The sequence below is a fragment of the Loxodonta africana genome, chromosome 1 (genome assembly GCF_030014295.1).
Source record: "Loxodonta africana isolate mLoxAfr1 chromosome 1, mLoxAfr1.hap2, whole genome shotgun sequence".
NCBI lineage: Eukaryota > Metazoa > Chordata > Mammalia > Proboscidea > Elephantidae > Loxodonta > Loxodonta africana.
The window spans coordinates 111045487-111060762 of record NC_087342.1 but is presented as its reverse complement, the minus strand read 5'-3'; positions in this window follow the sequence as shown (position 1 = coordinate 111060762).

The following is a 15276-nucleotide window of genomic DNA, read 5'->3' as shown; positions in this document are numbered from 1 at the left end:
TTTCTCCCATAAATCAGACATTAATTACATTTTGGTAAAATTCCAGGGTTTTATTTGCTTTAAAATAATGCTGGGCGGGGGGGGGAACAAGTGTGAGAGGAAGTGGTATGCATGAAACAAGATCTGGCTATGTTTTCATCATTTTTGAAGCTGGGTAAGGGGTATATAAGAGTTCATTCAAATATTTTTTTCTTCATTTTTATATGTTTGAAAAATTTCATAAAAATTTTAAGAAAATATTTTAAAAATCAGAAAAAAATTGTATTTTCTATGTTCATTTAAAAATAAATAAATAATACATATATATGTAAATTATATGCACATATATAATTCATATAGATGTTGTTCAGTACCATAGAGTTGATTCCCCCTCATAGCGACCCTACGTGACAAAGTAGAACTGCCCCATAGGGTTTTCTAAGTTGTAATCTTTATGGGAGCAGACCTCTAGGCCTTTCTCCCACAGAGTCACTGGGTGGGCTTGAACTGCTAGAGTTTCACTTAGCAGCGGAGAGCTTAACCATTTGCACCCCTTAGATTTACCAAAGTCTAAGAGAAGCGGCTAAATTCCTGAGGTGCACAGACTCACTCAAGCAAAGGTAAATTATGTGCTTCTGTCACTAACTTGGAGATGAAGCTACTCTCCTACCTGAAAGAACCTGGAGAGTTCAGCACTCAGTTGTCTATGGTGACAGCAATCAAGAAAAACCCAGCTAGGTCATTCAGAAGCAAGCATTCTCTCTAGACAGACTCTCAACCATCTTCCCCATAAAGCCTTCTGCAGAAGAATCAATGGAATATAAATTATATTTTTTGGTTCTTCCTTCTTTTCTCTCATATGCCTACTAGAAGTGCTGCTACAGTCAAAACCAATCAAAGGTTTGGAAGGAGGAAAAACAGAATCCACCTCTGGATAGCAGAGAATTTAATACATCAAACATTGAGTTGGCCCTGTGCGATAGTAGGCTTGACTTGAAGACTCATGCACAGCTTTCATTTTATTTAAAGTTGCTTTTGGGCATGGTTTCTAGCTGCCAGGGAACCTCAAGGAACTTACAATTGGTCTAAAACCCACTTCACTTGCCAAACTCACTGCTGTTGAGTCAATTTTAACTCATAGTGACCCTACAGGACAGAATAGAACTGCTCCATACAGTTTCCAAGGAGCAGCTGGTAGATAGATTCAAGCTGCCAACCTTTTGGTTAGCAGCCAAGCTCTTAATCACTGCACAGAGACTTATCTCTACTGATAACAATGAGATCACCAAGCAACTATCACTTTTGGCTTTTTAGACTAATTGCTGTCTTGTTCTGAATGTCATTATTTTAAACATACTTCATTTTTTTTTAATTATGCCCAATTAAAGGTGCATACATCTTTGTGTCATGTATTTAATGGTTGAAACTCACTTTGGGGCATAAGAATTCTATTATCATTCATTTAACCTTTAGAAAGTTTACAGATAGCTAGCCCCACTGTCACCAAGATTTGTGTTCATGCATTAGTCATTTCCCAACCGGACCATCTCACAGTCTCCTAGTGGGCTGTTTCTATTCATCTATTATGTGTTAAAATCCACTCAGCATTTACAAGGTACTTAGGCTGTTTCTATCCTCTAAAGTTTCTCTTTCTACTCTCTATCTGGCCAGGCATTAATGACTTTCTTCTTCACCTAAGAGTTACCTTTGAAATTAAGGTAGACTCTTCTTATTTTGTTTCTATTGTACAGTTCCAAAAAAAAGAAAGGAAGGAATGCAGGAAGGCAGGGAGGGAGAGAAAGAAAGAGAGAGAGTGAAAGGAAGGGAGGAAGGGAGGGAGGGAGGGAGGGAGGGAGGGAGGAAGGAAGGAAGGAAGGAAGGAAGGAAGGAAGGAAGGAAGGAAGGAAGGAAGGAAGGAAGGAAGGGAGGGAGGGAGGGAGGCAGGGAGGGAGGAGAAAGAAAGAGCTATTTTACTGAGTTACAGAGATAATGGGTCTCCAGTCTCCTCTTCACAAAAAATTAATTCAGGTTGCCCTGATAGGACTCCTTATTCTCCCAAGACTTCTGATACTTGCATTCCCAGGAGGCAAAAGCAAGAAGGAAAAGAGGAGAAAGTAATTCAACTGCAAAAATAGGATAGTTTCTGCTATATGTGGCCCACATTTGGGAACTTGCAGCTGGGACATGGCAATAACCTACAGTTAATGGCATTAACTGTAATGAGTAAGAACGTTCTGGGCATTGAAGGTCCATGCAATCCTCATGGGGTTAACCATCAACCTCAGAGAGGTGCTCAGTTCCTGTAGTGAAGGCATCAGGGCTAACCCTGCCACGTTAAGCTAGGATGACACTATCAGAAGACCCCTTTGCATGGCTTTGCTAGCTGTAAATATATATCTTCACCAATCCACACTCACTTCTGCCCCACACCTATCTGCAAGGTAACAGTGGAATTATAGATGCGGAGAGAAGCTACCTCAAAAGGAGACACAGCCTGATCTCCTTTAATCAAAGCTGTGTCCAGATCAGCTTTCACAAGCCCCAGCTCAGCAGACGGGGAGTCTCACACTCACTCGACCTATGATGTGCACCAGAGGATGTTGAAAGCTCGGCTACCAGCACCCTCTAGCCGATAGCTCCGCCATTATCCTAAAAACTAGTTGTCGTCGAGTCAATTCCAACCCATGGAGATCCCATGTGTGTCAGAGAAGAGCACTGCTCCATAGGATTTTCAATGGCTGGTTTTTTGAAAAAAGATTACCAGGGCCTTTTTTCCAAGGTCCTTCTGAGTAGGCTCGAACCCCCAACCTCTTGGTTAGCAGGCAAGCATGTTAACCATTTCCACCATCCAAGGACTCCACTACTATACTACAGGAGATGATTCAGCTAAGATATTTAACTTCCATGTTCCTAGGGCACATTGTTATTTTAATATCCCTTGTTAATCACTTTTCTCCCAAAAGGGTAAATAAGGTGGGGATGGGTGGTCGAACAATTTACATGTGTAAACTAACTTGTCTGTATGTGCCAGACACCATGTATGCACTTTAGATGCACTCTTCTCAAACAGTGCATAAGGCGAATTTCTTAGGTCCATTTTAAAGAAGAAATTGAGTTTCAGGGAGAGGCACACAGCCAGTAAGGAAAGAGATTCCAAAACCGTAAGTGGAAAGACTCTACAATCCTAAACACACCATATACACATGCCCGTGTGCACCACAAGGACAGGAATCGGGACGGGCACCATCATCAAGAACAACTTTTCCTTAAATTCCTTTCTCCTTTTCCCCACATGAAGTTAGTCCTGCAGGTTCCAGCTGTCCAGATGCGTCTCAGCCTGTTCCCCTCCTGGATGTTCTAATGGCCACTATTGTCGTTCAGGCCTCCTTTTTTTTTTATCGTACTTTAGATGCAGGTTTACAGAACAAACTAGTTTCTCATTAAACAGTTAGTACACATATAATTCTATGACATTGGTTGCAACCCCACAACATTTTAACACTCTCCCTTCTCAGCCTTGGGTTCCCTATTACTACCTTTCCTGTCCCCTCCTATCTTCTAGTCCTTTTCCCTGGGCTGGTGTGCCCCTTTAGTCTCGTTTTGTTTTATGGGCCTGTCTAATCTTTGGCTGAAGGGTGAACCTCAGGAGTGACTTCATTACTGAGCTGAAAGGGTGCCCAGGGGCCATACTCTCGGGGTTTCTCTGTCTCTGTCAGCCAAGAAAGTCTGGTCTTTCTTTTTGAGTTAGAATTTTGTTCTACATTTTTCTCCAGCTCTGCCCAGGACCCTATATTGTGATTGCTGTTAGAGCAGTCAGTGGTGGTAGCTGGGCACCATCTAATTGTACTGGACTCAGTCTGGGAGAGTCAGGCTTCCTTTCTCATCTGTGCCACCTCTCAGTCTCTCAACTCATTTTTTGGCTTCTGCTCCTACTCATTGCCTAGGATGAAATGCAACCTTCTAAAGGAGCCCCGGTGGCACAATGGTTAAGTGCTCAACTGCTAACCAAAAGGCTGGCAGTTCGAACCCACCCAGTGGCTCCACAGGAGAAAGACCTGGCAATCTGTTCCCATAAAGATTACAGCCTAGAAAATCCTACGGGGTAGTTCTACTCTGTAACATGGGGTTGCTATGAGTCAAAAATCGACTCAATGGCACCTAACAACAAGACTAGCCCATAAAGCCCTCCGTGATCTGCTCCCTACTCACCTTTACTGCCTGATTTTCTCCCACATGTCCTTTGGTCCATCTAACGCAAACTTCCCTCTGTCCTCTAGTCAGACCTTTGCAAATAACTGAGGTTTTGACCTTTTATACCACCCTTAGTCATGGAATGGAGCCCTGGCGGTGCAGTGGCTAAAACACTTGGCTGCTAACCAAAAGGTCAGCAGTTGAAACCACCAGTGGCTTTGCAGGAGAAAGTCATGGTCCTCTCTTCCATAAAGGTTCACAGCCTTTGAAACCCTATGGGGCAGTTCTACTCTGTCCTATGGTGTTGCTATGAGTTGGAATTGACTCAATGGCAGTGGATTTGGTTTGGGTTTTAGTCTAGTCACGGAACTCACACTATAATAAGAACACGTCTCTCCTAGCCATATTGATTGAAATCAACACACAACAGGCTACCACCTGAGGCTCAGAGCTTCAGATTTCCCACTACTGCTCATTTACATTTTTCATCAAAAATAAAACCAGAAGGGTATTTTCTGGGATGGTATGCTTCCTCTGCAATTTTAGTCATTCCGAAGGACAGAACTTATACTTAATTTGAAAAACCTGTAAGATACTATACTGGGAAATATATACCCAATAACAGCAGCCTGACTGATTTGAATGATTTTGGTTTTATTCATGTGGAAAATTATTTATGTTGAATGACAGTGTTAATTAATAATTGTATTAAATAAAACTAAGATGATTCTAAATGAAATCAACTAAACTGCTGAATAAGGGGTAACTCTTGAGATAAATTTCCTCCCTCCAGTATTACATTTCTCACTTTCTAGTGCCAAAAGAAAGAAAAGCATTCATAACTCTCAGAGTTGTTCAGGTATTTCAGACCAGAAAGGCATGGCATTAATGTCACTAAGAAATTTAGGAGCCCTGGTGTCATGATGGTTAAGCTCTTGGCTGTAAATTGAAAGGCCAGCAGTGGAGCCTACCAGCGGTTCCACAGGAGAAAAGACTTGGCCATCTGCTCCTGTGAAGATTACAGCCTAGGAAACCCTGTGGGACAGTTCTACTCTGCCACATTGGGTTGTTATGAGTCGAAATCAACAGCACACAACAACAACTAGAAGGGATGAGCCCAATGACTGGATGGCCTAGCATAACACTGCTGAATTGTGGGCTCAATGAACTTAACCACTTCTGATATTTTTCTCCAGGAGCTAAAACTAAAATAAAACTAAATAATTCAACATTTTTAAAATGACTTTAAAGAAGCCACACCTGCCCCCTTTTCATATCAACTTTTGCAGGCAGTATATTTTTTTAACAAGAGTTTTGCAGGGTTTGCCTAGAAGAAGTTGTTATCCTCTGCCCATGCAGTCCCCAACTCATTAGATTCTCCAAGTGGCTGTCTCCATCTGCAAGGCCTGGGCCAGCAGCAGTTGCTATGGTCCGGAATGAGATAGGAAATTCCCTTGTTCATCAACTCTTTCAGACACCCACGTATTTTTAATTCTCCTTCTCTTTTTTGCCTTGTCTGCACAACCCCAAAACACTCCACCTGCTTTGACTCCTGCTGTAAACACCTGTGAGCCAGTCTTGGCATGTCTCCTGTCTCCTGTCTGGTGTCCTGGCTCCCAGGCTGGCCTGACTGCTAATTTTTGGGCCCACCATGCTACCAATCTAAGCTTCCATTGCTACTCATTGTTGGTGCCTGCCCAGGGACCTCACCTAACAATAACAGGAAAAGTTTCCTAGGATCCCTTGCTCAAAAGAGGAGGCTAGGACCTTCTCTCACTTTGGAACATCTTCCTCTTTGGAGAGGTATACTCTGTGTGGAGTGCCTGTTTTCATCTTCATCCTGAGCTAACAGCCTCATCTGTGCCCCAAATTCAGTATCCGTTGCAGAATTACATTATCTTTTGGATAGATACCTTGCCAATTCCCCACTGGCAGTGAGTTTCTGCAAAACACTAGCTTGGAAGTGTGTAGACAATTTTCAGGCCTGCTGCTATATTTAGTGAGGGGTGCCAGTTTCTCCAATCCCTGGGAGTGTTGAGAGTGACTTACTGCTATAATGCTATTATTCCTCACTTCCAATTGTTGGAAAACTGTTGATCAGCCTGGGCTCACACATGGCGTTGCTTCTACATGGATGGAACGTCAAAATTTGTCAATGCAGATCTAATTCTAGACAGTTGTTATAAATCTCGCATTCTTGCTGCCAAATTTGGCTCAATTTTCGAATGGATCAGATGCTATTCTTTTGCTCTAACAGAATTAGATTTTGTTCATTTGGGTGTGTGTATATGCGGGGAGGGTGGGTGTTGGAAGTGGTTGCCTAAAAGTTTAAAATAGAAAATAAGAAAGTGTAACTCTCAGATTTAAGGAAAACTATCCTTCTAAAAAAAAAAAAAAAATTTTTTTTTTTTTTTATCCTTCTGTCTCAACAAGTTTGCTCTGAGCAGTCAATCCTTGCTAATCTAGCTGTACGTGAGATAATGCTGACTCAACAGCCTCATGTTCCCCTTCCCTGGTTTTTTGGGGCAGTACATGGGTCCTCATCTCCAGCATTCACACAAGGTGGTCACTTCAGGGTCCTTCACTCTGAGACACCTGCCACCATATTGCTCCTTTGTTCTAAGGGTAGAACATAGCTTAAAGAGCATCCTTCTCACAGAAAACTCACATCCCCAGTACACAGAGCACTTTCAAGACTCCAGTTCCCTGCTCTTACACCAGATGTCCATTGGCTGGGGCACTATTGCTCAGGTAAGTTCCAATTGTTACCATGTCCAGTGGGAAAAGACTCATAACCACATTAGTCTTAACATAACCACTGACTTAACCAATTTTAATGGCATGCAAATCACATTGCTACAATACAGATTCTGGTTCAGTAGGTCAGGAGTAGGGCCCAATCTCTGCATTCCTAACAAACTCCCAGGACATAGCCACGCAGACTGCACTCTGAGTAACAATGATTTAGGCCACACTCTCTATAACATCATACGTAGACATTAACCAGTTGCCATGGAGTCAACTCTGACTCATGGTGACCCCACATGTGTGTAAGTAGAACTGTGCAACATAGGATTTTCAACAGCTGATTTTTTGGACGTAGATCGATCACCAAGCCTTGCTTCTGAGGTTCTTCTGGCTAGACTTGAACCTCCAACCTTTTGGTTAGCAGTCAATTGTGTTAACCATTTGCATCACCCAGGGACTCCATATAAATCATACCAAACCAGGTGCCTTCAAGTCAATTCCGACTCATAACGACCCTAAAGGACAGAGTAGAATTGCCCCACAGGGTTTCCAAGGAGCACCTGGTAGATTCGAACTGCTGACCTTTTGGTTAGCAGCTGAGCTCTTAACCACTGTGCCATCAGGGCTTCAAGCATGCTAACCATTTGCATCACCCAGGGACTCCACATAGACATTGCCAAAAAACCAAACCAAACCCATTGCCGTTGAGTCAATTCCAACTCATGGTGACTCTGTAGGATGGAGTACAACTGTCGCCATAGGATTTCCAAAGCTGTAAATCTTTATGGAAGCAGACTGCCACATCTTCCACCACATAGACATTAAAAAAAAAAAAAAAAAAAACCCTGCTGCGGTCCCTACAGGACAGAGTAGAACTGCCCTATGGGGTTTCCAAGGAGTACCTGGTGGATTCAAACTGCTGACCTTTTGGTTAACAGCCATAGCTCTTAACCACTATGCCATTCGATTTTCCACATAGACATTGTCAGGTTAAAAATCCTAGATAAGCCTTCAAAGTAGAGTCTTCTCTGCTCTAAAGATACTCTCCAGCCAAGAACCAGTGAATCAGGTAACTATTTGAGAATTTCTATAACTGGGTTGAAACCCTCATATAATTTCTGCACCTGCCTCTACTCACACAAAGATTCATAGTGGGAAACTGTTCTCACCTCAGTGAAATGTCTAATGAAAGGCTGATCACCTAGATCCTCCCACCAGAGCCAAATAGACAAGGTGCTCTGGCCCCCTTCTCCTCCCAGGATGACTTGCTGAAATGGAGAAAGCCCTTACTCTCCCCAGCTTTATGTACCATCTGCTGTCCCCATCCATGGCTCAACTGGCAATTCCTAACATTAGCAGTTTCCTGTAACAGAGATACCGATGACTAATCCCACAGAAAGCTGGTGTTGTGTTTTTCTCACTTTGCGAAACAGCTTTGAACATTTGCAAATACATGACGACCAGACATTTCAAACAATGCTGTCTCTCATACCACCTTTAGAAAAAAGCTCACAGCTGGTAATAGGGAACCCAGGGTTGAGAAGGGAGAGTGTTGACATGTTGTGGGGTTGTTAGCCAATGTCATAGAACAATATGTGTGGTAACTGATGAGAAACTAGTATGTTCTGTAAATCTTCTCCTAAAGTACAATAAAAAAATGTAAAAACTATACAAAAAAAAAAAGATAAAAGCTCACAGCTGTCCATATATAACCCATTTAGAATAAGTATGTCGTTCTGATGATAATGATAATAATAGCTTCCATTTATTTTATATTTCAATGGGCCAGAACTGTCCTAGGATCTTTACACAGTTGACACAAATTATTTACAACAAACACTAATGAGGTAAGACAGTCCCTGTTTCACAGCTAGGGTAACTGAGGCCATGAGAGATCATGTCATTTGCCCACACCCATGCAGCTGGTAAATGACTGTACCTGAGTTTGAGGCGAGATCTGTGGCTAAACTCCTGTACTATGCTGTGTCTCTGATGTTTAAAATGTGTGATAAACAGTGCCTCACATCACCTGACCATCTCCATTTTGTTGTACTCGGAAGAAAACTGATTCATGAACTTTTCCTTTGCTCTAATGGAGAACTGAAACACCCAAAGTTGACCTACAGGAGATCACTCACTCCTGGAAATGAATGAATTCAGCTCTGAAGGGTTGGGTAGAAGCCCTACATTTCTCTCCTGACCTGGAGCACAGAGGCCCATATGCAAATCAATTCCCAGAGGCTGTCCTGATACTTCACAGTACAGTCAGGCGCCACATAATGTCTGTTTGGGCAACGTTCGACTTCACGTAGTCCATGGTCTTGTAAGGTTATAAGAGAGTTCAGAAATCCCAATCAGAGAACGGGACTTAGCGGACATAAGCAGATGTACAAAATGCAACAGCTTTCCGCACTCAACACATGTTTATCTCGTGTCTCTTGTATACAAAGCAATTGCATTGCCAGGCATAGAATGGAACACTACATACACAACCTATAATACATATGTCTTGATAGTCATCGTAAACACCTATGTTACTGGTTTATGTATGTACTGTGGAGCCCTGGTGGTACAGTGGTTAAGACCTCGGCTGCTAACCAAAAGGTCAGCAGTTTGAATCCACCAGCCACTCCTTGGAAACCCTATGGGGCAGTTCTACTCTGTCGTATAGGGTTGCTATGAGTTGGAATTGACTCGACAGCAAAGTTTTTTTTGTTTGTTTGTTTTTGGTATGTACTGTACTGTACGTTCTATCATTATTTTAATGTGAACTTTTCCTACTTAAAAATAAAAAGGTTACTGTATATCAGTGTATGCTTCAACTCACAGGCAGCGGCAGTATATAATATGGTGTTCATACAACACCCCAATCACACACCCTCCTATTTCACAGAGTGTATCATAGACATAAGCAACACATGACTGTACTCAAAGTAGCCCCTCAAAGTAAACCTTAGCGGTGTCCATAGGTTATGCATCTAAAAATGATTAATATTAAACAATTTACAATTCAGATAGAAGTCAAGAATCTGCCAAAACTCCCAAATTCCTTGAGAACTGAAAGCACATACCTTCCTTATTTTTGTATCTCTCAAAACATTCAGAACAGCATATGCTACAGGCACTTAAAAAATCCTTGCTGAAGGAGTGAATGTACTATTTGTCTATGTAGATTTGGCCAATGCTAAAACCAAACCAAAACAAAACCAATAAAGCACATATACAATTTGGAATTATTTTTTCTCACAGACATGTTTTTAGTAATGTATATCTGCCTACTCTAGAGCCCATGGCACATAAAAAAACAAAACCAAACCCATTCCCATCGAAAGGATTCCGACTCATAGTGACCCTATAAGACAGAGTAGGACTTCCCCACAGAGTTTCCAAGGAGCACCTGGTGGATTTGAACTGCTGACCATTTGGTTAGCAGCCGTAGCTCTTAGTTACTATGCCACCAGGGTTTCCCATGGCATATAGAAGAGCATATATATCTGTGATCAAACTGGGAAGGTTGCTACTTATAATTATTACAGGATTTCATCTGTTGGCATGGTGAAAGAAAGCAGGTTCAAGGTAATTGAGAAAAGCAGTTTAAATGCCAATGCTTGTTTTGATTTAAATGACTTGGATAGAAATATCTTCAGAATGTATTTTACATAGTCCCATAACTTGATGAACACAATACGTTGAAAGTTACACAATCTCATTTGTAAAAAATCATTCAAAGTCACCTCGGGGACCACTGGTTTTGCTATGTGGTGGATGCTAATAGCTTGAGAGTTTAAGTCTAACCTGGGGGCATGCCCTGGAATATGGTTTCTTACTAAACTGCCTATAGTTCTTATATTTCTTGCCATTTATAGAAGAGGAGTACAGAGCAGTCACCACTTTGGTCTTCGGAGCAATGAGACTTGGGCTTCCTTCCTATAAAATTAGTTACTGAATCAATAGCAGACGCAACCTTTGCTAACCGTTTTGCTATAATGGCTTAATATCTTCACTATATAATATCCTCTGACTTTTTGGCAACCTTTAAGACATTTTCATACGCCAGCATCAGTAGTCCCTTCAACATCCTGCTAGTTGGCTTGCTCTCCATCTTTTCCTGTCTCCCTCCCCTCCTTGTCTTTTCCCCCTCGTTTGCACTGACTTAATAGAGAAGCATTTCCATTGGTGGATGTGGGGCTAGTATTGCTAAAGACCGTTAAAGGTAGCAGTATGTTTTTCAAAGGAAAAATAAATGAGACTTAAAATTTCTAGTTACCATTTCAGTTCTTGATTCTTGAGGCAATGGCATTACTGAGTCAAATAATTGAAGTTTTACTGTGTAATATATTTCTACTGCCTCATTCTTCTTGGAAAAATGAAAGTATATTTGGATTTTATTATGATGGTTGAAATCCAGCCTTTCTGGTTAATAGGACATTGCTACTCTCAATCCTCTTTTAACAAATGTATTTATTCATTTGTTTATTAATGGAGAGGCCATGTTTAAACTGAGGTTCATAGAAGCAAGGGAGCTTAAAATAAAAATAAACCAGAGATGGGAGATTTTGCATTCTTGATTTAATAATTTATTCCATGTTTCCAAATTCTCCCACTTATACATTATACATAAAATATATATTATAGGTACATATATATTATCTATTTTTGTTATTGTTAGTTGCCATTGTGTCAATTCTGACTCATGGCGACCCCACGTATTACACATTAGAACTGCTCCATAAAGTTTTTTGTAATCTTAATGGAAGCAGGTCTCCAGGCCTTTTCTTCCATGGTACTGCTGGGTGGGTTAGGTTAGCAGTTGAGGGCAAACCATTTACACCACCTAGGACCTTATATATTATACATATAAAATATATATTTTACATATATATATACACACTAAAGTAAGCGTAAATCAAATTTGTGGAAGTGTTTGGGGACTTTGCAGAGCTTTCTCAAATCACTGGAAGCTCCTGGGGAAGCAAAACCCGTGCAGGAAATTATCCATCCACACAGAGTCTGGTGTATGCAAGCAGACTCTCAAGGATCACTCATTTTTTCTTCCTTCTTTGTACCCCAAGGCCAGCTCTCTCCTTCTATATCAATACCAGTAATAATTCTGGTGCTCCTAAAGTATTATAAAAAAAAAAAAATTCTGGAATCAGAGCATGGAGGATCACTTTTTAAATCATATTTTTCAAATTGGAAACAGAAGTTAATTCTAGGATCTTCCCCCAAAGCTCCTATTATTTAAACTCCTTTTTGGCCTATAATTATGCTAATCCTCTCTTATACCTGCTTTTTTAAGCTATTAAGGACTGCCTTTTAGTTAAACAGTTAATAAATGGCAGGGTACAGCCTGCCTTGAGGGATTTTTGTACAATGTTAGTGTTGAATTCCACCATCAAGACAAATCTACACTAACCTGACTTCTTTTCCCTGTCTTCCACTCATCATTCATTTGCACACCCTCCCATCCAGTAAAAATTTCTCTGTCAGTTCATTTTCTTCAAGTATTTTGAAACCAGCTTTGAAAAGGTACTTAACATCCTTTCCCTACCTGCTCTACTCCCTAAGTCTATAATCCCCTATTATCAGGTATAACAACAGAGTATCTTTACCTATGTTGGATATCTTCACCTGTGCTAGGCACCCTGTCTTCTACACGTCCCAAATATAATTCATTATGTCCGCTCAACTAGACTCATCATCCCTCCTGCATCTTGCCCTTCTGTGGACACCATCAACCACACTAAGCTCCAAGTCATCCTTGACTCCTCTGTCTCTCATGCCATCAATTGTCAAGACCTACTTCTTAACATATTTTAAACCTATATTCTGGTCTCCATCTCTACTACCCTTCCTCATTTCAGGCCCTCATAAATTATAATTTTTTTATAAGGCTCCCTACCTTATATCTCAGCCTCTAGGCTTGACCCACTCCCCCTTCCCATATAATCCATCCTCCGTAGTGCCAGACTCATCTTTATAAAAATTATAAACATCATCATTTCCTTCTCTTCCCTGAATTCCTGAAAGTTTTCTCCCTCACCTTTAAGGTAAAATTCATATAACAGCATAAACCACAAGGCCCTTGGGGTCTGATCTGGCCCTTGGCTACTATTTCCTGCCCTACTTCTGGCCCCGCCACCTGCCTAAATAATAATAACCAGTAACCAGCTGCTGTCCAGTAGATTCTAACTCACAGCAACTTCATGTTGCCAGAGTAGAACTGTGCCCCATAGGGTTTTCAGTGGCTGATTTTTTGGAGATAGATTGCCTGGGCTTTCTTCTGAGGTGCACCTCTGGGTGGACTCAAACCTTTCAGTTTGCAGCTGAGCACATTAACTGTTCTCGCCATCCAAAGCCAAACCAAACCAGTGGCTGTGGAGTTGATTTTGACTCTTGGTGACCCCATATGTTGCAGAGTATAACTGTGCTCCATAAGGTTTTCAAGGCTGCAACCTTTCAGAAGCAGATTGCCAGCCCTTTCTTCTGAGGTGCCTCTGGATGGGTTTGAATTATCAAACTTTTGGGTAGTAGTTGAGTGTTTAAATATTTGTACCACCCAGGGACTCCAATAATAATAAACCCATTTCCATCTTGTCAATTCTGACTCATAGTGACCCTGTAGGACAGAGTAGAATTACCCCACAGGGTTACCAAGGAGTGGCTAGTGCTAACCTTTTGGTTAGCAGATGAGCTCTTAACTACTGTGCCATCAAGGCTCCATATGTAGAGGGTTATAGGCACTCCGTTATACGCACACTGCTATGTGACTTCTATGGGCATTACCTCTCTAATCCTCACTATAGCCTGTGAGCTGTTGTTAATACCTCCATTTTATACACTCACCAAAGGGTACGAACCCAGGCAGTCTGACTGTGCAGTCTAACCCTGCTCCCCCTTCACCTAGAGTGCACGCTCTCACAATTCTATACTTCACATGTTTGCCTCTCTGTCCAAATGACAGTCTGCCTCTTTTCTACAGACTCTGGGAAGCAATCCTAAGCTACAGGCTGAGTTGATCCCCGTTTTTCCTTACACCCAGAGTACGTGTGCACACAAGCCTATTTAGCACTTATCATACTGTTGACACACGTCGTTCCATTCTTCATTCCCCACCTCAACTCTCAGGAAAACTAAAACACAAAGACACCGAAAGGGCATGTACTGAGGGCTGAGCCTTAAAAGAGAGTCCAATTCCCCATATGCCCTCAGTGGAAGGAGTGGAGGATGATCCATGGCACTGGAGGGCCACTTGCTTTCCATTTTCACTTGCCTCATCCGCTGTTAGCAGAAAGGAAGATCAGAAGAGGTGGATAGGGCTTAGGTTCACAGGGGGCAGGCAAGCAAGGAGGACCAATACCTCGGCCTTTAAGTAAGGTATCATGGGGATCCACTCCTAAGAATTGCAATGCAGAAGGCCTCCGGACAAAAACAAGACAGGTATTGAATGAAAGGCCTGTTTAGACCTAGTTTTACCTGCCGGCCCCTTTCATTAGCTCTTAAAGGGCAGGGATCTGCCTTTGAAATCGTATCATCTCTCATTCACATCTGCATCTCTCTCCCTGATTCTTACAAGGTGTTTGTTAAAGAAAGAAGAACAAAGGGAAGGACAAACACAGATAACAAGGAACAGCCAGTGAAAGAAATAACACATGTAAAAAGCTATTTTCGCTAAATTTGTTGGTTGACTGATTACAATTAGTAATAGCTTATTACATCCAGTATATTAGTAAGGAGAACTTAATGACAAAAACCCATGTAGGTAAAATTATCATCAGAAAGGTTATTTTTGTCCTCACATTTGGAGGAAGTTTGCTCTTTAGGGAATTAAGGTGAAACTGAATTTGCTAGAAGAGTAGAAAATCATTGCCATGAGAATGTGACTCTGTGCCTATGAGAAGAGATGGCTACAAGAATCACCTACTAAAGAGCCATGGTCCAACACTCTGTCTCAATGATCACCCACCTAACAGGATACCAGATACTGTCTCCCTGACCCTACATTAAAAACAATAATAGTGATGATGTGATAAAATATAATTACGCCTTAATAATACAACTTTACAACATTTTTTCTTAATATCCCAGATCGAATACTGTTTGGCATGACAATAAGATTTAAAGTGTGAGACAAAGGGAATTCAAGGGAGGCTCATACTAATGATATTCCTTAAAGTAGTATCATATACTTCAGTTTTCATTATGCCATTGGAATTTCCCAGCAAACCCCGGCTTCAGGAAAAAGAGGAAATGTGTACAAAATATAAAAATATAATATAAAGAGAAAACTGTGGGCACAATCAAACATAACAGCGTGGGAGAGGCAAAGAAGTGGATAAATGTGTCCATGAGTGATGC